The following is a 23447-nucleotide window of genomic DNA, read 5'->3' as shown; positions in this document are numbered from 1 at the left end:
TTCAATATTTGCTTAATGAGGCAGAAAAGTCTGTTGAAGTTTCTAGATTGGAGTCTGAACACCTTGATTTTCTTGCTTCTTTTCTGCATCCCTGAAGAATTACCTAAATTACAGTGACTAAAAGGGATGAAGATTCCCAACCAGAGGGAGAAAAAAACTTTAATTACTTTTTATCACAGGAAAGTGAAATGTGAATCAGTTTCATCCTTGCTTAAGACATGGAGCAATCTTGAATCTTCAGAGCAATTTCTGAATCTCAGTTGATTCAATTTTAAAACAGCAATTAATAGTACCTATTTATATACCAATGTATGTAATGACATAAACCAATGTCATAATTGCATAACTAGATATAAAAAATAAAACTACAGAACAGCTGAAATAAATTGTATTCTTGTGATTTTCTTTATATACAATAGGATTTGTTTGGGGCCTCAAGTAAATATGAGAAAAGAAAACATGCATTTCTCTTTCCCCACCAAGCTCTACAAAAACATTAAATATTGATACTAAAAATATACTAAAGTGGCCAAGGACTTCATAAATGGAGATGTGATATACTCCTAATTATAGGATGCGTAGCTGGGCCTGAAAACAGGAGACTCTGGTGCAACTTTATATTTGGGACTTCATAATCATTTGATCCACTCTGAGTAATTACAAAACTAACCTCCCAAGACACAAACACCTTAAAATCTGGGTAGTTAATTTTTGAAGAAACTGAATCAGAGAATACTTGAAAACTGCCAATCTCAACAAAGGGGATGCATTAGGAGAAGTTTAACTGAAATTTTCGTGGTTAACAATGGGATGCCAAACACAGCCATTCCATACCACCTAGAATGCTAGTAGCTAGCCTTTATCTGAAAAGAGGGAATTAAAGGATTCATCACAGTTATGCATGCAACTCAGTAGTGGCCACAGGACTGGAAATGGTCTGTTTTCATTCCAATCCCGAAGAATGCTAAAACTACTGCACAATTGCACTCATCTCACACGCTAGTAAAGTAATGCTCAAAATTCTCCAAGCCAGGCTTTAACAATACGTGAACTGTGAGCTTCCAGGTGTTCAAGCTGGTTTTAGAAAAGGCAGAGGAACCAGAGATCAAATTGCCAACATCCACGGGATCATCAAAAAAGCAGGAGAGTTCCAGAAAAACATCTATTTCTGCTTTATTGACTATGCCAAAGCCTTTGACTATGTGGATCACAACTAACTGTGGAAAATTCTGAAAGAGATGGGAATACCAGACCACCTCACCTGCCTCTTGAGAAATCTGTATGCAGGTCAGGAAGCAGCAGTTAGAACTGGACATGGAACAACAGACTGGTTCCAAATAGGAAAAGGAGGATGTCAAGGCTGCATATTGTCACCCTGCTTATTTAACTTATATGCAGAGTACGTCATGAGAAATGCCAGGCTGGATGAAGCACAAGCTGGAATCAAGTTTGCTGGGAAAAGTATCAATAACCTCAGATATGCAGATGACACCACTCTTATGGCAGAAAGCAAAGAAGAACTAAAGAGCCTCTTGATGAAAGTGAAAGAAGAGAGTGAAAAAACTGGCTTAAAGCTCAACATTCAGAAAACTAAGATCATGGCATCTAGTCCCATCACTTCATGGCAGATAGATGGGGAAACAGTGGGAACAGTGGTAGACTATTTTTTGGACTCCAAAATCACTTCAGATGGTGACTGCAGCCATGAAATTAAAAGATGCTTGGTCTTTGGAAGAAAAGTTATGACCAACCTAGACAGCATATTAAAAAGCAGAGACATTACTTTGGCATCTAGTCAAGGCTATGGTTTTTCCAGTGGTCATATATGGATGTAGAGTTGGACTACAAAGAAAACTGAGTCCCGAAGAATTGATGAATTTGAACTGTGGTGTTGGAGAAGACTCTTGAAAGTCCCTTGGACTGCAAGGAGATCCAACCAGTCCATCCTAAAGGAAATCAGTCCTGAATATTCATTGGAAGGACTGATGCTGAAGCTGAAACTCCAATACTTTGGCCATCTGACACAAAGAAGTGACTCATTTGAAAATACCCTGATGCTGGGAAAGACTGCAGGCAGATGAAGAAGGGGATGACAGAGGATGAATGGTTGGATGGCATCACCATCTCAATGGACATGAGTTTGAGTAAATTCCGGCAGTTGATGATGGACAGGGAGGCCTGGCGTGCTGCAGTCCATGGGGTCACAAAGAGTCAGACATGACTGAGCGACTGAACTGAACACTTCACCAGTTTGCAACCATACCTATGTGGAGGGTTTACATCAACATTTCATTTTTCAGCCTTAAATGCAAAGGAACGTTAATGACAATCAGATACTTAAAATATTTTACACTAAAGACAAGTGGACACTCACACCAATAGAAACAAAGAAACCCTGAAGAAAGTCATGTTCCTGAGCAAGAATACCTCAAAAAATATATGTGTTATATACACATGTGTACCTCAAAATATATATGTTTACATACAGACACATACAATTATCAGTTACATATGCAATATTTCATAAAATAAAAACAAAATCCCATAAGAATAATATTCATAGAGAAAAGCATTCTTGAGGACTTCTTTTTTAAATGATGGAGAAACTCAATTGAAGGGTTAAAAGAGAAAAGCAGAAGAATCTCCCAAAGGGTAGCATAAGGAAAAAAGTTGGGGGAGGAATAAACATAGTCAAGGGGGAGATACAAGGTCCCATGGATATGATTTCCAAAGGAAGTGTGGGTCACGCTATTGGCAGTGATTATTTAGTCCTCCACACGCACAGACCGGCTATGGTCTCATCATGGGCAAAGTTCACTTCCTTTTCGGTGTCATATGATGAAAATGACAGTGAGCTGGTTTTAAGCCTGCTTGTTTATCTGCCACTGATACGTGAGGAGCACACACCTAGCTAGTTCTCTACTTAGACACAGGAAGCAGAGTCATACTAGCTGACTCACAGGTCTGTAGTATAAAGCACAGTCATTCAGCTCAACCATGTCAAGTCAGTCAAGTCACAGCAAGAAAGCAGAGAGGTGAGAAAAGATAAATGAACATTGCTGTAAAATGTCATTTGAGGCTGGTCTGTTACATAGCAACTGCTAACTGAAAGAGAAAAAATGGACGTCTTAAAATTATCAAAGAAATAATAAAGAAAACTTTCTTAAATAGCAGGTGCAATATTTCTGTCGAAAGAGCATCAATCAGCATCAAGTATAACAAACTAATATTAACAAAATGGTATAATTATGATATTAAACAAAATGGATAAGAAATTACACTACATCCCCTTAGAGCACTGGAAGGGTAAAATTAGTAAGGTTTTCCAGCCCTTCACTTTCAGTCTGTATGTGTCCCCTGTTTTGAGGCGGGTTATCAAGACAGTATGGTACTGGCACAAAGACAGAAATATAGATCAATCGAACAAAATAGAAAGCCCAGAGATAAATCCATGCACATATGGACACCTTATCTTTGACAAAGGAGGCAAGAATATACAATGGATTAAAGACAATCTCTTTAACAAGTGGTGCTGGGAAATCTGGTCAACTACTTGTAAAAGAATGAAACTAGAACACTTTCTAACACCATATACAAAAATAAACTCAAAATGGATTAAAGATCTCAACGTAAGACCAGAAACTATAAAACTCCTAGAGGAGAACATAGGCAAAACACTCTCCGACATACATCACAGCAGGATCCTCTATGACCCACCTCCCAGAATATTGGAAATAAAAGCAAAAATAAACAAATGGGACCTAATTAAACTTAAAAAGCTTCTGCACATCAAAGGAAACTATTAGCAAGGTGAAAAGACAGCCTTCAGAATGGGAGAAAATAATAGCAAATGAAGCAACCGACAAACAACTAATCTCAAAAATATACAAGCAACTCCTACAGCTCAACTCCAGAAAAATAAACGACCCAATCAAAAAATGGGCCAAAGATCTAAATAGACATATCTCCAAAGAAGACATACAGATGGCTAACAAACACATGAAAAGATGCTCAACATCACTCATTATCAGAGAAATGCAAATCAAAACCACTATGAGGTACCATTTCACACCAGTCAGAATGGCTGCGATCCAAAAGTCTACAAATAATAAATGCTGGAGAGGGTGTGGAGAAAAGGGAACCCTCTTACACTGTTGGTGGGAATGCAAACTAGTACAGCCACTATGGAGAACAGTGTGGAGATTCCTTAAAAAACTGGAAATAGAACTGGCTTATGATCCAGCAATCCCACTGCTGGGCATACACACTGAGGAAACCAGAAGGGAAAGAGACACGTGTACCCCAATGTTCATCGCAGCACTGTTTATAATAGCCAGGACATGGAAGCAACCTAGATGTCCATCAGCAGATGAATGGATAAGAAAGCAGTGGTACATATACACAATGGAGTATTACTCAGCCATTAAAAATAATACATTTGAATCAGTTCTAATGAGGTGGATGAAACTGGAGCCTATTATACAGAGTGAAGTAAGCCAGAAGGAAAAACACCAATACAGTATACTAACGCATATATATGGAATTTAGAAAGATGGTAACGATAACCCTGTATACGAGACAGCAAAAGAGACACTGATGTATAGAACAGTCTTATGGACTCTGTGGGAGAGGGAGAGGGTGGGAAGATTTGGGAGAATGGCATTGAAACATGTGAAATGTCATGTATGAAATGAGATGCCAGTCCAGGTTCAATGCACGATGCTGGATGCTTGGGGCTGGTGCACTGGGACGACCCAGAGGGATGGTATGGAGAGGGAGGAGGGAGGAGGGTTCAGGATGGGGAACACATGTATACCTGTGAAGAAATAATTTAAAAATTAAAAAAAAAAATTAGTAAGGTTTTCAGTCAAAGTATAAAAGCCAGAAATCCTTAAGAATTAAATTTGTTAATCACAAGAAGCACCTATGAGACAATAAAATGACTTCAAAATTTGAAGGGAAAATTATTCTACCTCAGAATTTTATTACAGGCAATCTATACTCAAGGGTGAACATAGCATCAAGAAATTTTAGATGGGCTTTCTGAGATATTAATTCCTAAACATGCTTCCTTGGTGAACTCCCTAAGAAGGAAATTCAACAAAGGAGAATTTTTTTTTTTAAAGACAATGGTTTAACAGGAAATATAACCTATATTTTATAATAACTATAAATGGAGTGTAACGTTTAAAAATGGTATAAAATTGTTTTAAAAATGCAGTCACAAAGCACAAAAACCTTCCATTACCTTGACACCAGCAGATGGTATGTTACTATCTTACTTCATGCTAACAAAGAATAATGAGATTTATAGGTGTCGAGGACAGAAAATGCCATTAATAAGATCTTCAAGTAAGGATCTGCACATCAACCATGACCATATTTACTGTGAGGAATTTGCCTCAAATCATTTTTTTTCACAAATTACTCACAAATAAACTTTCCATAACTTTATCAACTGTGACAATCAAGAACTGCTTCACCTTGCTTTATCTCAGTCCCCTTTCCTCCTGTAACTTGTTGGCTGCACATTTTCTTCCAAATGTTTTTTGACTTAGCTGTCTTATAAAACATATTAATGTAACACTCTTAAATACATCACAGAAGTAAAAATAGAACTATTTAATTTAAAAATTGTTTTTACCTAAAGAGAGAGAGAGACATAATTCCGTAGGAGGCATTAAAGGATCTAGCTAAGCTGGCCTTACCATTTTCATTCATCAGGAAACAAACGTAAGTTGCCTTACTCACAGAAACTAAGCTCAACAAGAATCGGAGTCACAGTTTCTTGTATATTAACATTACCTTTTAATGAATTTCTCACCTATATAAGATAAATCAAGATTTATGTGTTTTCAAGCTGCGAATTCATTCTTTAAAAAAGATTTTTCTTCCATGTCCAGGGAATATTTGTGTTAATTAACCAGTTTGAACTTATAAATTATAAAATAATTGTTTATTAAAAAAAATGAGGCTGACACATAAGCACTGCAATAAAAAGATTTTCCTTTGTTCTTTGTGGAAAATTTGATAATTTTAGACTAAGTAAACCTTTTCAAGTTTAGCAATGCTTTGGTATTACTGATAATATATGAAATGTGAAAGAATGGTGATTATGTACAGCAGCTTATTTATATCCTCAGTTTCTCTCTGATGCAAATCTGTCAAAACACATTATTGTTTAAATAATCACTCTTCTTAATACAAGATATATTTCTAAAGATCCTAGAAGACGGTAAAATTAAAATGCAATATATTCAGATATCTTCATTGAATGCTATAGAGATCAAATTTAGAAATTCAAAGCAATCAGTTCACTAGCTAATATGCTTTTTAATTTGCCATTCTAGTCATACAAAGAAATCATTCAACTCAGGAGTTGATAAATGAAAATAGTTGTGAAACTAAACAGGATGGTAATTTATTCAACAGATTTAATTTCATAATCTTATGCAATTGCATTCTAGATCCCACATTTTACATTTAACCACAATGTGTATCAATAAATATGATTTGATTAACATGTTTATAATCAAATACATATCATATTGATAAACCCAGGGTTATAATTTACTTTAAATATTAACCAAGTGATAAAATAATTCCAAATACTTTTAAATGCAAAGAAAATCACAAACATGACTAGTCACATTTCAATTATAACACCTTGTTTTAAATCCAAACCTCTGCTTACTTCATATTCTCTCAATGTTTCCATATAGATGGCATCAATGCCTATTATTTCAGGGCTTCAGGATTATCTTTATTATTCTGTACAATCTTGGTTGCCTTTCAAACAAATGCTGATTTTCAATTATTCCAGGAAACAAGGCAATGCAGTTTAACATACTAAATCACATGAAACTTATGATGTCTTAAGAGTATACCTATAATTCAGTGCTTATCCACATGTATTAAAGATAACACAAAGACTGTCTTGTCTAAAATGAGAAATATAAAAAGAGTGGAAAAGAAATGCACAAACCAAAATCAATATGGATCACTTTAAAAAAAGACATTAGTATCTATAAGAAAAACAAGAAGCAGCTAAAATACTAAACAGTTTGCACAACAATGCATATGCTGTAGAAAAGGAAACAAATGAACTATACCAGGTTACTACTGAGAGTAAAGGACAGTGCATTTCTATTTAAAACAGCAGAGTCCCCCATCACGCTACAATGGCACATGTACTTTTACTGTCAAGATGCATGTGCTTTTGATACCGGATGCTTGGGGCTGGTGCACTGGGACGACCCAGAGGGATGGTATGGGGATGGAGGAGGGAGGAGGGTTCAGGATGGGGAACACATGTATACCTGTGGTGGATTCATTTTGATATATGGCAAAACCAATACAATATTATAAAGTTAAAAAAAATAAAGTAAAAAAAAAAAGATGCATGTGCTTTCAAAAAGCAAAAAAAAAAGATGCCATGAAAATCACCATGAAGAAATTATACAGTGGTTAGAAGATACGTGCCAAATAACAGGAATGCAATTTTTAAAGAGAACAAAAATTGGATATAAACCTGGACACGTGGGAAAAACAGAAAGCCCCAGAAAAAAATGTTCTTCACACAGAGTATATAATAGAACGAATGGTTTTATTGATTTCTGTGTTAATTTTAAAGACCTCAGAAACCTCTTAGGACTATCAGTACATCCTTCTAATTATTCTTACTTGATTTCATCATTTATGTCTCTCAGGCTTCTCATTTTAAGAAAAGTTGAAACCAATGAACTTTGGTTCATAAATTTTGCTTGTCCCAATTTTTCTACAAGGGAGTAAAGTATTTGTGGTAGGTAACCTTGTCAGTAATATTTGTAACCCCAAACTTCCAGTATATAGATGAGAATTGATAGCATTACTGCTGCTGCTGCTGCTAAGTCGCTTCAGTCGTGTCCGACTCTGTGCGACCCCATAGACGGCAGCCCACCAGGCTCCCCAGGCCTTGGGATTCTCCAGGCAAGAACACTGGAGCAGGTTGCCATTTCCTTCTCCAATGCATGAAAGTGAAAAGTGAAAGTGAAGTCGCTCAGTCGTGTCCGACTCTTAGCGACCCCATGGACTTCAGCCTACCAGGCTCCTCTGTCCATGGCATTTTCCAGGCAAGAGTACTGGAGTGGGGTGCCATTGCCTTCTCCAGATAACATCACTAAATATGCTCAAAAAGATTGGCTTAGGTATTTCTGAGAAGCCTTGGGAAGACATAAAACGGAAAAGACATGCATGGCCCAGACCTGGCTTAAAAATGTTTCTCCCCTATTTTAGCATTTGCTTATCATATGGAAAAATGATATCATATAAAAAAATGTCAGAAACCATCAAGCTCCTGATCTGGGGAAAGATCCTGCTGTGCACAGGTGCTGTCATGGAGGAGGCGGCAGCAAAGCTGCTTGGAGTGAAGATGTGCAAGTTTATTCCAGAACACACTCGCACCCTGGGAAACAAGTTTCATTGTTTCGTGAATTAACGACTCTGGGCTGGACTGTGATCTGTCAGTGCAGCTCCCAGTGCAGGAAGGACCCAGGTGACATTTCCTATCTGAAAAACTACCACCTCCTCAGTCCTCATTTTCGAGGTAAAGACATTATGATTTCCTTAGGATGTCCCTGGAGCTCAGGGTGCTTTCGCCAACTTGAGTCTGTGGAATTATATCTGGAAGAACTTTTAGACCCCATCTAGTGGGGAAGGCAAATGCACCCCACCCCAGTACTCTTGCCTGGAAAATCCCATGGACGGGAGGAGCCTGGTAGGCTGCAGTCCATGGGGTCGCTAAGAGTTGGACACAACTGAGCGACTTCACTTCCCTTCACTATCATATAGAAATGATATCTATCGTTTTTAGGAAGCTAAGGGGAGATACAGTAGTGCTCCATAATATCAAACTGAATGCATGATAGGGCTTTCCAGGTGGCTCAGTGGTAAAGAATGCTCTTGCCAATGCAGGAGACTCAGATTTCTATCCCTGGGTTTGGAAGATCCCGTGGAGGGGGAAATGGCAACTCTCCCCAGTATTCTTGCCTGAAAAATTCCATGGACAGTGGAGCTTGACGGACTATAATCAATGGAGTCATAAAGAGTCAGACATGACTTAGTGACTGAGCACAATGTAGGTGATGCTGTCAAATGTTGTCTGGAAAATCTAGTTCGGCTGCCAGAAGCTAAGGAAATTAATCTCCCTACAGGAATGAAACTTGAGACAATCTAGGAATGAATGGACAGTTCAGCTCAATGCCATCATAAAAACATAATTATTTCTCAGGCTCACTTATATGGGGGAAAAGATTATCTTATTCTCAAATAATCTGAAGGAATAAAAAATTTGTCAGTGATGAGAAGCACTGTCATTTTGGATAACAGATAACATGCAATCCCAGGAGATGATTTAAGAAAACAAGTGGAGCAAAATTAGAAACAGCCTACAGGCCCCTGATGAGTGGTAACAGCTATGAAACTGTCAGAAAGCTAGTAATAGTTGAACTTCAGTTCAGTCAGGCTCTCTTGGGCATCTACCACAGGAAGCAAGTGCCCAAAACTCTTTTGGAACTTAACAATAATCTGACAGCAATGTTTTGCAATTGTCTTCTTCACATTGGTAAACTGTTGAACATCACTGGAATTTTCAGAAATTACTTATTCTTGTATAGAAACCAGTCTTGCAATGCTCCTTTAGGAGTTCACATTTTACAGTTTGAAGTGTTCAAATACAGAGGCCTCCTTGGTTGTTGAGAAAATGTATACTTTTGACTATGGACTCTATTTTTGCTTTCTGTAAGCTTACTTCAATTGTAAAAATACTAAGTGATTGGTTCCCACAAATAGGCAAATCGATCTTATGTACATGTGTTCTACATAGCTTTAGTCATGTCCAACTGTTTGAGACCACATGGATTGTAGCCCTCCAGGCTCCTCTGTCCATGGGATTCTCCAGGCAAGAATACTGGAGTGGGTAGCCATTCCCTTCTCCAGGGGATCTTCTGAATGCAGGGATTGAACCAGCATCTCTTATGTCTCCTACCTGACAGGCAGGTTCTTTATCACTAGCACCATCTAGGAATCCCAAAATTCTGACTGTTGTGCATTGTCAGTGTCTGGTGTCTGACTTTTTGTGAACCCATGGACTGCAGCATGCCAGGCTCCTTGGTCCATACAGATTCTCCAGGCAAGAATACTGGAATGGGTTTCCATGCCCTCCTCCAGGGGATCTTCCCAACCCAGGGATGCCTCTCTTGCATGTCTGCATTGGCAGGCAAGTTTTTCTTTTCTTTTCTTTTTTTTTCTTTTTTACCACTAGTGGCACCCAGGAAAGTCAAGTCTCACATATCCCATCAATTTCTCTGACAAACAGTTGTTTTTCTATGTTTCTAAAACATCAAAAAGAATAGTGAAAATATTTGAAAGAAGATGGAATAAGGGGGCATCTACTATCTACCTTTTATGATCTCATCATAGCCTGCTACATAAACTGTCTCTAATGTTTAAGTGCCTGTGTGTGTGTGTGTGTGCTCAATTGTGTCCAAATCTCTGTGACCCCATGGACTGCAGCCTGCCAGGCTCCTCTGTCCATGGAATTTTCCAGGCAAGAATACTGGAGTGGGTTGCCGTTTCTTACTCCAGGGATCTTCCTGAGCCAGGGATCCAATCCACGTCTCTTATGTCTCCTGAATTGGCAAGCAGATTCTGTACCATCGGGCCACCTAGTTTAAAGAGTCTCAAAGATGGCAGAAAAGTAAAGCGGTACAAAAAGTCATTAAGCTGATAGCCATCAGCTCAAGTGATATGCAGGTGTAGGTCTTCTGAATCCAGAGCTCATATTTCTTTTATTATGCTATACTGCCCTGGCCTAAGTGTTGCTTCCAATCCACTCTCCCTGTAAAAGAAAACAGTCTGTGTTTATACTGTGACATATAAAGATCTGACCATACACTATAAAAGTGTACTCCTTCAAAACCATGAATCATGTACAGTCCTATCTTGATTCTGAGACTAATAACAAGTAACTCGGTCCAAAATGACTGTGACAGAGAAAACATGTAATTTCTAACTCTGCTGCTGATTCTGCATACCAGCACCATGTGAAGATACAAACAAAAAACGCATGCTTATATGTAGCTATGTTTATTGGTTGTGATCTGCTTATTTCTGAACACTTAGAATTATACAGTTTAAACTTCTTCCCAGTCTCTGTTCCTTTATTCAATAAAGGCAAAATACCATATTCTTTAGTATCTAAGGGTAAGGTTCTAACTGTAAAGTTATATGCATACGTGCTCAGTCATTCAGTCATATCCAACTCTCTGTGACCCTGTGGACTGTATCCCGCCAGGCTCTTTGGTCCATGGGATTTTCCTGGCAAGAACATTGGAGCGGGTTGCCATTGTCTCCTCCAGGGGATCTTCCCAACCCAGGGAATGAAGACTCATGTCCTGTGTTCCCTGTACTGCGGGTGGTGTCTTTACCACTGAGCCACCAGGAAAGCACTGAAGTTATATGAAATGTGAGGAAATACATTAAAATAGTACTGCTGCTGCTAAGTCGCTTCAGTCGTGTCCGACTCTGTGCAACCCCATAGACGGCAGCCCACCAGGCTCCCCCATCCCTGGGACTCTCCAGGCAAGAACACTGGAGTGGGTTGCCATTTCCTTCTCCAATGGAGGAAAGCGAAAAGTGAAAGTGAAGTCCTCAGTCGTGTCCGACTCCCAGCGACCCCATGGACTGCAGCCCACCAGGCTCCTCTGTCCACGGGATTTTCCAGGCAAGAGTACTGGAGTTTAACCATTTTAAGAAACATTTATATTATGAATGATGAGATAATTCTTGTCATTTCATTATTGTATACTCTAGTATAAAACATAACACTGATTTAGATATATTCAAGGATGTCTTTGAAAAAGGGTACATTTAAAAAAATGATTTACAAATGCCTATTTCAAATACCTTTGGAACTGCCTTTTATGAGTGGCTCATAATACCCAAAGACTAAAGCATAACTCACCATTGTGTTAGTTTGTCTCTGAAGTAAACTTAATTATCCACTTGGTTGTCCTGCATGGCAATCTTGACCCATAGCTGGAAGTCAACTCAGGAAAATGCCAAATAACAGGATTCCATAAGGCATACAGAAGCCAAGATTAGAGTATTTGCCCCATCTTGAATTCACCTAAAGCGGTTTGTTTTAATACCCAACTACATTCCATTTTTTTTAAGGAATCTGAATGTTAGTTTCCTTTTTTTAACCTGACACCAGCCTACAGTTGAATAATTTAATAGTGAATAATTTATTCTTATGCTCAGAAAATAATTGAAATGCATTTTGCATATCAATATAGTGTGTCCCTTTGTGGTATGTAAAGCAGAAACTGAAATATTACAACCCAAATTCTTATTTAACTTTGATTTCATACATAAATGCTGACTTAAAAATAAAACAAACCAGACAAAAAACCCCAACAAAATATTCCAATGACATCATGTTAATAGTATATTCTATCACCATAAAAGCTAGAATTTATGTGCTGTGAATCAGCTTGCTATTGAAATAGAGTAGAAATGAGAAACTTCAGGGATAAAGAAATGTCAGATCAACCTCAATATCTCCAAATGTATCCCCACACAAAGACTATGCATTTTTTAAATATCAGACACATAGGAGGATTTGCCTGAGAGGGGACTTGGAACACAGAACAGTAATGATAAGCAATGGGCAGAGATTCCAAGAAATTTAAACCACTATCTCTGCATTTGTTGAATTTATAGTTTGATTCAAAACACTATACAAATTCAAATAAAAATAAGTGCCTGATGATTATTTCCATGCACAAAAAAATTATCACCTAGAGTTGTTTAGGGCTTAATCTAGCTGACATATTACTGCATACAAACTATTTAGGACAATACTAGGCCTTTGGTTTGCTTTTCTAGGTCTTTTCATTCTGTAAAGGTGACTTTTGGGACATCTCACATGAAAATATGAGGTCAGCCAATGAATAAATGGCACCCTCACAGTATGAACATATTCTGACTTGAAAAGTACACATACAAATAAGTTTCCTTGCTGTAGAGTTTTGACAGGACACCTAAACATGCATAAAGACATTTTTTTCCCCTAGAAGTGTTAAGATAAAAGAAATTGAATAAGAGGTTACTTTTACCCATGAAATATAATCAGAAGCCAACCTCCTCACTGAAGCCTTGTGGCTCCTTTAAGTCACCCTGCCCACCTCCTTCTTGACTCTGTCCACTTTCTTGACCACATTCACTGAATCATGCATCTGACTTTTCTATTGTATGCTGACTTGGTTTGTGTTTTGTTTGGGGAGTCAACTAGTCATTGCATTCTGTTTTCACTCCCATTTACCTGGCTTTGATGGCAGCCTCTTTTGACAATAGCACTCGACACTCAGCCAGGCTACAGGGGACTTGCCACAAGTGACAAGCCAACCTCTAAGCTCTATCCAACCTCTATATCTTAGGCCACTATGCTCAACAGACTTACTCCTGTGTTAAAATATCTTTCTTTACATTTTAAGTTTTATTGAAAAATAGGAATTGTATATATTTAAGGTGCACAGATTGATGTTTTGATGTATACACTGTAAAGTAATCACAACAATTAAGCCAATTAACATACCCATTACCTCACATAGTAACTATCTTTTTTTGTGGTGAGAACATTTAAGATTTACTCTGTTAGCAAATTTCAAGTGTATAATACAGTGTGATTAACTGTAGTCACCATGCAGTACATCAGATCTCCAGAACCTTTTCATCTTGTGTAACTGTAAGGAAGAATAGAGTATGACATCCCCAAAACACGCCACTTTGGCATGCGGTTCTTTTGAGCTAAAGGCTCAAATTAAGAGACAATGGATTCAGGAAAAGTATTTTACCTCCATTAACTGCCTAAAAGAGTTTGGATGGGGGGTGGTTTAGATCTTAGAAGCCTTATCTGCATGGCACGTAACATTTGTTTACCAAACACTTGCTTTTCTCATCTTCTTGTGAACTATCTTCCTTCCTTTAGAAGGTCAACATCCCTCTCCCTTTCTTCTTAGCACAGGATGGAATATAAGTCTCAACTGTCTCTGAGTCTTAATTTTATAGGACTCCTGAACGCAAAAAAAATTAAATGTTTTCCTCCTGCTACTGCTTTATGTCAACTGAATAATTAGGCCAATTATTAGGACAATATTATTATTGTCTAGAACCTAGACAGGGGAAGGACTGAAAACATTTCCTCCCCTACACCTGAAACTTTGTACTCTTGACTAAGTCTCCATTTACCTCCCATTTCCACTTGCCCCTGGCAATTGCCATTCTATCAGTTTGACTACTTTAGATTCCACATATAAGTGAGATCATGCAGCATTTGTTTTTCATGTCTGACTTATTTCATTTAGCATGCCTTTCAGTTACATCCATGTTGTCACAATGAAGTACTTCCTTAAGGCTGAATAATATTCCAATTTATGCATTACATTTTCTTCATTCATCTATTGAAGGACATTGAGGTTGCTTCCATATCCTGGCTATTGTGAACAGTGCTACAATGAACACGGGCATGCAGACATTCAAGATACTGATTTTATTTCCTTTGCATAAATACTTAGAAATAAGATTGATGAATCATATAGTAATTCTATTTTTAATTTGTTGATGAACACTGTTTTCCCATAATGCCTATACCCTTTCTTTGCCTCTTGAAAGAAGACCATTCACTGAGAATATCCCATTGAGATTCTATCAGATCTGGGGAATTTAAGTGTTTAAATTATGGATTATTGCAATTTTGTCTTCTCACAGCAGAGTAATTTCCCATATCACAACAGCCAAAAAATAGTTTTGTTTTTTCTTTTACTAAATAGAAATACCTTTATTTGATTTGGTTCTTTACTCTCTAAAGTATGTATACCAATAAGGAAGTGCTGTTGACAACAACGTATACAGAAACATAGTGTGGATATTTATATTTATGAGAATATGGATTATTCATTTGATATACAAAATAAATCTGCATATTACTTTGATAATCCAAACCTAAGAGGAACGCTATGTTCTTCTGTGATAAAGGCACTTCTCAGAATACACACGAAGCAATTTAGTTCAATTAGGAAATGCTTAGCATTTCTTTTCAAATCAAACTTAAATACTGCTATATCAGACCTTAAATACAAAGTAAATGCAAAAAATATTCAACTTTCCCACCAATTTAAATAGTTTTATGTTATTGTAACTAACAAAAGCAAATGGAAATAAAATTATAGGTCATTTTCTGTGTTAAGGTCAAACACACACATGTGCTTTTAATGACTCATTCGTAAAACAAAGATAACAAGCCAAAGCTAGTAAGGTTATGGTGAGAATCAGATAAACTCTCTTGTGACACATGTGTATATCATAGATTGTAAATTATTAACAATTCACTAAGTAGAAGGCTAAATCTCTACAAAAGACGATCTACCTTCTGTTCATTCAGACTATTTATCCATAAACTTAATTTACTGTTACTGTTCAGCTCCTGCCTTACATTAAGTAAATTCAGGCATTCAGATCCTCAATATACACTGGAAAAAGTTTAGGAAGTTACTATATCATATTAATATTAACCACTTACTGAAATCATAACATAATCATGATATTAAAAATCATTACCCGAGCTATTATACAACTTTAGAAAGATCACTATATTCTTTCCTCATTAAAAAAAAAGTGAATTAGTATCTTTGTTTACTTTCTATTCAAAGTAAATACATCTGCATATTACTTTGATAATCCAAACCTAAGAGTAACACTATGTTCTTCTGTGATAAAGGCACTTCTCAGAATACAATATATCAAATTAAAAACAATATATTCATTGCTGGTGAGCATATAAATGAGTATAACTCTTTGAGGACTATATGACTATATCAAACACACATACTTACTGCTACTGCTGCTGCTAAGTCTCTTCAGTCCTGTCCGACTCTGTGCAACCCCACAGATGGCAGCCCACCAGGCTCCTCCGTCCCTGGGATTCTCCAGGCAAGAACACCGGAGTGGGTTGCCATTTCCTTCTCCAATGCATGAAAGTGAAAAGTGAAAGTGAAGTCGCTCAGTCGTGTCCAACTCTTAGCGACCCCATGGACTGGAGCCTACCAGGCTCCTCTCTCCATGGGATTCTCCAGGCAAGAGTACCAGAGTGGGGTGCCATTACTTACTGCTGCTGCTGCTGCTGCTAAGTCGCTTCAGTCGTGTCCGACTCTGTGCCACCCCATAGATGGCAGCCCACCAGGCTCCCCCGTCCCTGGGATTCTCCAGGCAAGAGTACTGGAGGGGGTTGCCATTGGTGACCTACTAATTCCAAATTAATCTATGGATTTATTTATTGATTAAAGTGATAGGGACTAACTATGAATATCAGGGTAGATGGCATGATGTATATAAAGAAAACTGTCATGATGCGTGTATGCACATAAGTATGCTTATTATAGATTCTTTTTTGAATATGCATTGTGATATAAGACAGGAAAATATTGTGTTGGCAAAAAGTCTGTTTGAATTTTTCCATAACATCTTATGGAAAAACCTGAGAGGACTTTTGGCCAACCCAGCATTAATAGTGATTAGCACACACACCCACACATCAATGGAGAAAAGGCCAAGAGAGGTAAGTAAGAAAAAATTAGTTTTGTCTGTGCCTGTGGCTTGAATTTTTAAACTATTTTATGTTTTAATTGTTAAGAGATAAAAAAAAAATTTAATTTGCCCATATTCTGTTTTAAAATTTTTATTAGTAATAGTATTAAGTCACCAAACTCTTTATCCTATGCTTATGGTAGAACGTGTCATCCTCAAGATGTGTGAACTAGTCAGTGGAATGGAATGATTCTATTTAAATAGGATGGAAGAATGCCTTCTTGAATTTTTAATCCATAACACCAATCAGACAATGTTTTAAAAAACACATTTCTGATGAAAATACAATTACTTGACATTTTCATTGAAAGACACCTGAATTACAAGAGATCTGGAAAGCGTCTGCCTGCAGTGCGGGAGACACGGCTTTGATCCCTGGGTTGGGAAGATCCTCTGGAGAAGGAAATGGCAACTCACTCCAGTAATCTTGCCTGGAAAATTCCATGGACTGAGGAGCCTAATAGGCTACAGTCCATGGGGTGGCAAAGAGTCAGACACGACTGAGCGACTTCACTTCACTTCACTTCACCTCACCAGAGTTTAGAATGACGGGTTTGCCCTATTCTGACCACAATTTGCTCTAACTCATTTTTGGATTTTACGGAACCACTGATGATAGTGCTGTCAAGTCTAGTTCTGTTAACACTTCATCTTGTTAGAGACCTGAAAAATAAATTGGTAATTAGCATTTTAGGCTTTATCATTCTTCCTGAGCAAAATACCAGAAAGAATGGTAATTTTTCAGAATGGCATTACAAATTAGTCATGCTGCTGGGCTTATGTGGATCTCTGGTGAAGATTCAAAAGAAAAAAAAAAAAGATGGGGGAAAAGTCTCTTTTAAAAGTCCCTTTAATACACTATTGGAGACCAAAATCTAGAAATATACAAACATATAATGATATAGTAAAAATGACATGAGAAGGCATATCACACAATGCTACTCAAAGAGGGCTTGAGGGTGAGGGTAGGAGTATTCACACTTAGATATCCTATGAAAAGCAAACATTATCAACATAATTAGATAAAATTGAAGTTATTTACTCTGAACAATCCAAGATCTTAAAATAATCTAGGAATCAATAATTATTCCATGCTTTGTGTCATTTGAAATAATCAACTAAAATTTAATATGTTGAAGTAACTTGTGCTCATCTGCACTAATATATATCTGAACACAATAAGTAATAATCCACAATGTTATATATTTTTTGTGTGTGCATTTAGTCATGTACTCACAGTTATATCCATGTGTGATACATGTGAAAAGAGTGTGTTGATTCAAAGCAGAACTTTTTCACTAGGAGACAGCTATCAGAAAAGACAGTTTTTAAAATTAAAACTTTCTACTTGTTGTTCCCTGGAGACTGCCCCAGTTCTCCAAGAAAGGCTATGCCTTTCTTATGGTGTAAGCAGAGAGACAGCAATTAACTTAGTATACTCCAGCAGGTATTAAAAACAAAAGTACTGGTAGGGTGAATGACCTGGTGCCAGAATTCTCCTCAAGCCTGACGCTTTCTGTCTACAAGCCTAGTGGGTTTCATTATGATTCTTACAGAAAGCCATTAGCCCTTTCCAAGCTAGACTGCACAGGCTGACCAACCCATCTATCATCTCTCATTCTCTTTCAAAATATCAGTAGTCTTAAGTCAAACACAACCTTAATCTCTAAATTGATATTACTATGCCATAAGGTGGCATATCATCACCAACACTATCTAATTTAGAGAAGAATCAGAGGTTTAACAAAGAAAAATTTTACCTTAAAAATGCAGTTTATTGAATAGCCTAGAACCTTTTAAAGAAGAATTTTTCCAGAAATTACTACCTTTACAAAAATATAGACATTATTCAACAGTGGATTCAATAAAGGATAAAAATCCAAAACTCATGCACCCAAAAAAATCACAATGGTAATAAGAAACATGGTCAGCCCTTGAAGCTAAGACACATTGTTCTAAATGCTAGAGACTTCCTGGAATCTGGTTATATATTATGGTTTTTACAGACCAAGTTTGTGTCTACTTGACATCTGGATAAGTTAGTCAAAAACACCACCAATCAGTTAAGAAAGCTTGTTACGCATCAACTCTGCAAGCCTGCTATTTTGATTGACTTCATCACTTAACAAGTTATCTACTTTAACTACATGAAATTGTGTTCTTTAGTCATTAAGTCCTGTCTGATTCTTTTGCAAACTCATGGACTATAATCACCAAGCTCTGCTTCCATTCTAGTATTGGATTGGATTGCCATTTCCTTCTCCAAGGGATCTTCCTGACCCAGGCATCGAACCCATGTCTCCTGAGTCTCCGACTTTGGTGGCAGATTCTTTACCACTGAGCCACCAGGGAAATCACACATGAAATCTTAGTTCCACATATGGTCATGACACCTCAAGCTAACAGTGGATTTTAGACATAATACTTAACATCCAACTTCTTGTAGAAAAAAAAAAAAAAAAACTCTATAACTGTGTCATGCCAGCAGTTGGAGATGAAACCTTATTTCCTTCCAGACAGTTCTTTCATTTTTCAAAGGGTCCTTAGGAAACCATCTGATTCTGAAACAACTTTGGTTCTTATGAAAAATGTTAGTTAATAGAACCTTCCCTAGAACTATTAAAAAGTTCCCTTAAGTGGATTTTATATACTCAAAAATTTGAGTCGCCTCTCAGCAATTGAAAGATCCTGAAAGATGACTACTTATGTTCCATAAGGAAACATAACTCCTTATGTTGAGTTAAAATGTGTTTCTGGGTGGCAGTGCTTTCTGTGAAAAATCTTAAAATGTGTGAAACTTATCTACTTCCCAGGCTAACAATTTGTATCTTTCAGTGACTCCTATCCCATAAAAATATTATCTGCCAGGACCATTTAGCTCAACTTACTCATTTTACTGAAAAATATGGAGCACAGCAGTGATTCTCAATCTTGAGTGTGTATCAGAATCACGTGGAGGGCTCTGGTTAACCAAAAATATCTGGGTCTCCTTCATAATATTTCATTCTCTGGTAGTGCAGAGAGGACGTGGTCCAAGAATTCTTATCTGAAGTAATTTCTCAAATGTTACTGAGGCTGCTGATTTGGGAAATGAACTTTGAGACCAGCAGACTGGATTAGAGAATAATTCTGAACTTCCCCTTGTTCTTTCATCAAATCAGCCTTAGAGCACATTCTTTTTTTTTTTTTTTTAATCACAATCCTGACACTGAGTCAAAGCAAGGTGTCAGTAAGCTGAATCTCCAAGTGTCTTCTATATGCTTTGTTTTTTAACTCACAAAGTCTCCAAATTGTAATGACTTGAAATTTCATGTGTGTTTACAAATTTATATGGTGTTGTTCAACTGATTTTTTGATTGACTGATTGATGTCAACTTTCTCTTGTTACTTTAACTCAATTGCTGGTTTCAATAGTTTTCATTAGACTGTGCTAGATTTCATCCATCAACTGATATGTGTCAAGATATTTATGGGAACTGATTCACTTAATTTTAGCTACAGCTCTCATTTTTCTCTTCAGAATTTAGTTGTCTTTAAAACATGTTCCAAATTGTAACTTTATCATAGTTGGGTCTTTGCCCAGTCTGCCAGTATTTACCAAATATGTAAACATTTGTCAGTACTTGTTAATACATTGAGAGAAAGAAATATCTGGCTTTAGAAGTCTTTCCCAGCCTAAAATGGACTCTATTCACACATGTGCAAAATTAAGAATTAAATCTAATATCTGCAAAACACAGCCATGATAGTATATATGGGGATGATTTACATAACACTAACATTCATCCTTTTTGAGTTTCAGTTTTCTACAGTTTCAGTAATGGGGCATAGTTTTAAAATACTCATGCTAGCATTCACTGTTCAAACATTCCAGGGTCAAATATTTGAAACAAATGCTATGATCCTTGTCTAATTTATCTGCCCTCTGTAACCTAGCTTATGTTACTGTAAATTTGGGTTATAACCTTAACTCTGAATATTCAATACTTCATAGGCAAAAAAAAAAAAAAAACCTCACCCAGTAAGTTACATTACTCTATAAAGTCAAAATATTTTTCTTTCAAGGTAGTAAGGCCAGGGTGTGGGTGGTGGGGGGAAAAGCAAAATTCTGTATTTGCCATGTGATTATCTTCTGCATTCAATTAACATAAGCTTACTTGATTTGGGGCCACTGAAATCCTTGCACTAGACTGACACTGGCAAATCACGGGAAAACAAAGTTGTAAAATAAACCAAAGGTTAGATAGCAGTTTGCGCAAGACCAGTGTTGCATTGCAATGTTTAACAGAAATCTAACTATACAGGCTTAGCCAAATGGACATTTGTTTATTTACTTAATAAAAAGCCTGGAGGGAAACACTATAAGTGTTGTGGCTTATTGATGTTCCTTATGCCTATATCTTTGCTTATACCATAAGATTTTCAATCTTATAGTTGCCTCATGGTAAGAAAACAAATTTCATCTACTGCCTCAGCTGATTTCTTTCTTTCTTTCTTTCTTTTTTAAATCTTGAATACCCAGGATCTGCAGAAAACTTTTCTTCCACAGAAAACTCCATTTCTGAGCCCAACTTTTCCTATGTATCTGCCTGGAATAGCAATGACGGGTAGAATGTAGATTTAACAAAATGCATTTCATCCCCAAACAAAATCCATGTTCTATTAATTCCAAATAGGAAAAGGAGTATGTCAAGGCTGTATATTGTCACCCTGCTTATTTAACTTATATGCAGAATACATCATGAGAAATGCTGGGCTGGAGGAAGCACAAGATGGAATCAAGATTGCTGGGATAAATATCAATAACCTCAGATATGCAAATGACACCACCCTTATGGCAGAAAGTGAAGAACTAAAGAGCCTCTTGATGAAAGTGAAAGAGGAGAGTGAAAAAGTTGGCCTAAAACTCAACATTCAGAAAACTAAGATCATGGCATCCGGTCCCATCACCTCATGGCAAATAGATGTGGAAACAGTAGAAACAGTGGCTCACTTTATTTTTGGGGGTCTCCAAAATCACCGCAGATGGTGATTGCAGCCATGAAATTAAAAGACGCTTACTCCTTGGAAGGAAAGTTATGACCAACCTAGAAGCATATTCAAAAGCAGAGATATTACTTTGCCAACAAAGGTCCGTCTAGTCAAGGCTATGGTTTTTTCAGTAGTCATGTATGGATATGAGAGTTGGACTATAAAGAAAGCTGAGTGGCAAAGAATTGATGCTTTTGAACTGTGGTGTTGGAGAAGACTCTTGAGAGTCCCTTGGACTGCAAGGAGATCCAACCAGTCCACCCTAAAGGAGATCAGTCCTGGGTGTTCATTAGTAGGACTGATGTTGAAGCTGAAACTACAATACTTTGTCCACCTGATGCAAAGAGCTGACTCATTTGAAAAGACCCTGATGCTGGGAAAGATTGAGGGCAGGAGGAGAAGGGGATGAGAGAGGGTAAGATGGTTGGATGGCATCACTGACTCGATGGACATGGGTTTGGGTGGACTCTGAGAGTTGGTGATGGACAGGGAGGCCTGGCATGCTGCGGTTCATGGGGTCACAAAGAGTCGGACATGACTGAGTGACTGAACTGAACTGAATCTTTGATAATCAACAAAATAAAAATATGAGGAAACTGGAGCAAAGCAAGACTGGAAATAGGGGAGTAATTAAAAATTAACCATTTTGATACTTTTAGGATTTGGTATTAAAATTTGGTAGGTAGGACCTATTCAGGGCTTACCTAGGTTTAGTTATTTGCCACAGCTGAGGCAAGAGCCTTCCATGTAAGGCTGCTAGTACACTGGATTTGAAAAGTCACCATACTCAGCACTGTGTGAGAAGCAGGCACCATCATCTCTCATATTTTGCGTTGTTTGTTCTCAGCTTCAGAGAGTTCTGCAATGTACACACTCATCAATTCTCAAGTGGATACTTGAGGTCTTTCTCTGAAGATACCTGGAGTTCTCTCTGCATCTGTCTTTTCTTCAATACTCTGTCCTATGAAATATATCTTAGACTCCTCAGTTTCTCAACATCAACTTCTTCAACCCAGACAGTCTGTTCAGCTTTGCCTGGGTTGCTTTTTGCACCTCTATGGTAACTCTTAGGGAAGTAACCAGCTTCAGGCAGTCCAGTAAACCAAGTACCCATTACTCTGTTTTAGCCAAGAAAGCTTACACATCAAAGTACTTTAAAACAGTGTTATATCCCCTGTAATCCTTTATATTATGGTGAGACCCAGGGACTTCATAAAATGTAATTCTTTTAATTTCCTAATACATGCCATTAGAAGGCATATAATGTTGATTTTATTTATAACTGCCTTCTGGGACTCATTTGGCAAAACTAATACAATTATGTAAAGTTTAAAAATAAAATAAAATAAAAAAAAATCATATGATTAACATTTAAACAGAGGCATCTTTGACAAAATTTGTCAGTCAGTTCAGCCACTCAGTCATGTCTGACTCTGCAGCCCCTTGGACTGCAACATGCCAGGCTTCCCTGTCCATCACCAACTCCTGGAGCTTACTTAAACTCATGTCCATCAAGTCAGTGATGCTGTCCAACTATCTCATCCTCTGTCATCCCCTTCTCCTCCTGCCTTCAATTTTTCCCATCTTCAGGGTCTTTTCCAATGACAAAATACTCCAAATATAAAATTCTCAGTTACTTATTTACTTTATAGAATGACAGTAGAGGTAAAAATACTCAAGGTTTTAATACTTAATTTGATAACACCTCATAGCTCAGTTGGTAAAGAATCAGC

The sequence above is a fragment of the Bos javanicus genome, chromosome 26 (assembly GCF_032452875.1).
Source record: "Bos javanicus breed banteng chromosome 26, ARS-OSU_banteng_1.0, whole genome shotgun sequence".
Taxonomy (NCBI): Eukaryota; Metazoa; Chordata; class Mammalia; order Artiodactyla; family Bovidae; genus Bos; species Bos javanicus.
This window is presented reverse-complemented; position numbering follows the sequence as displayed.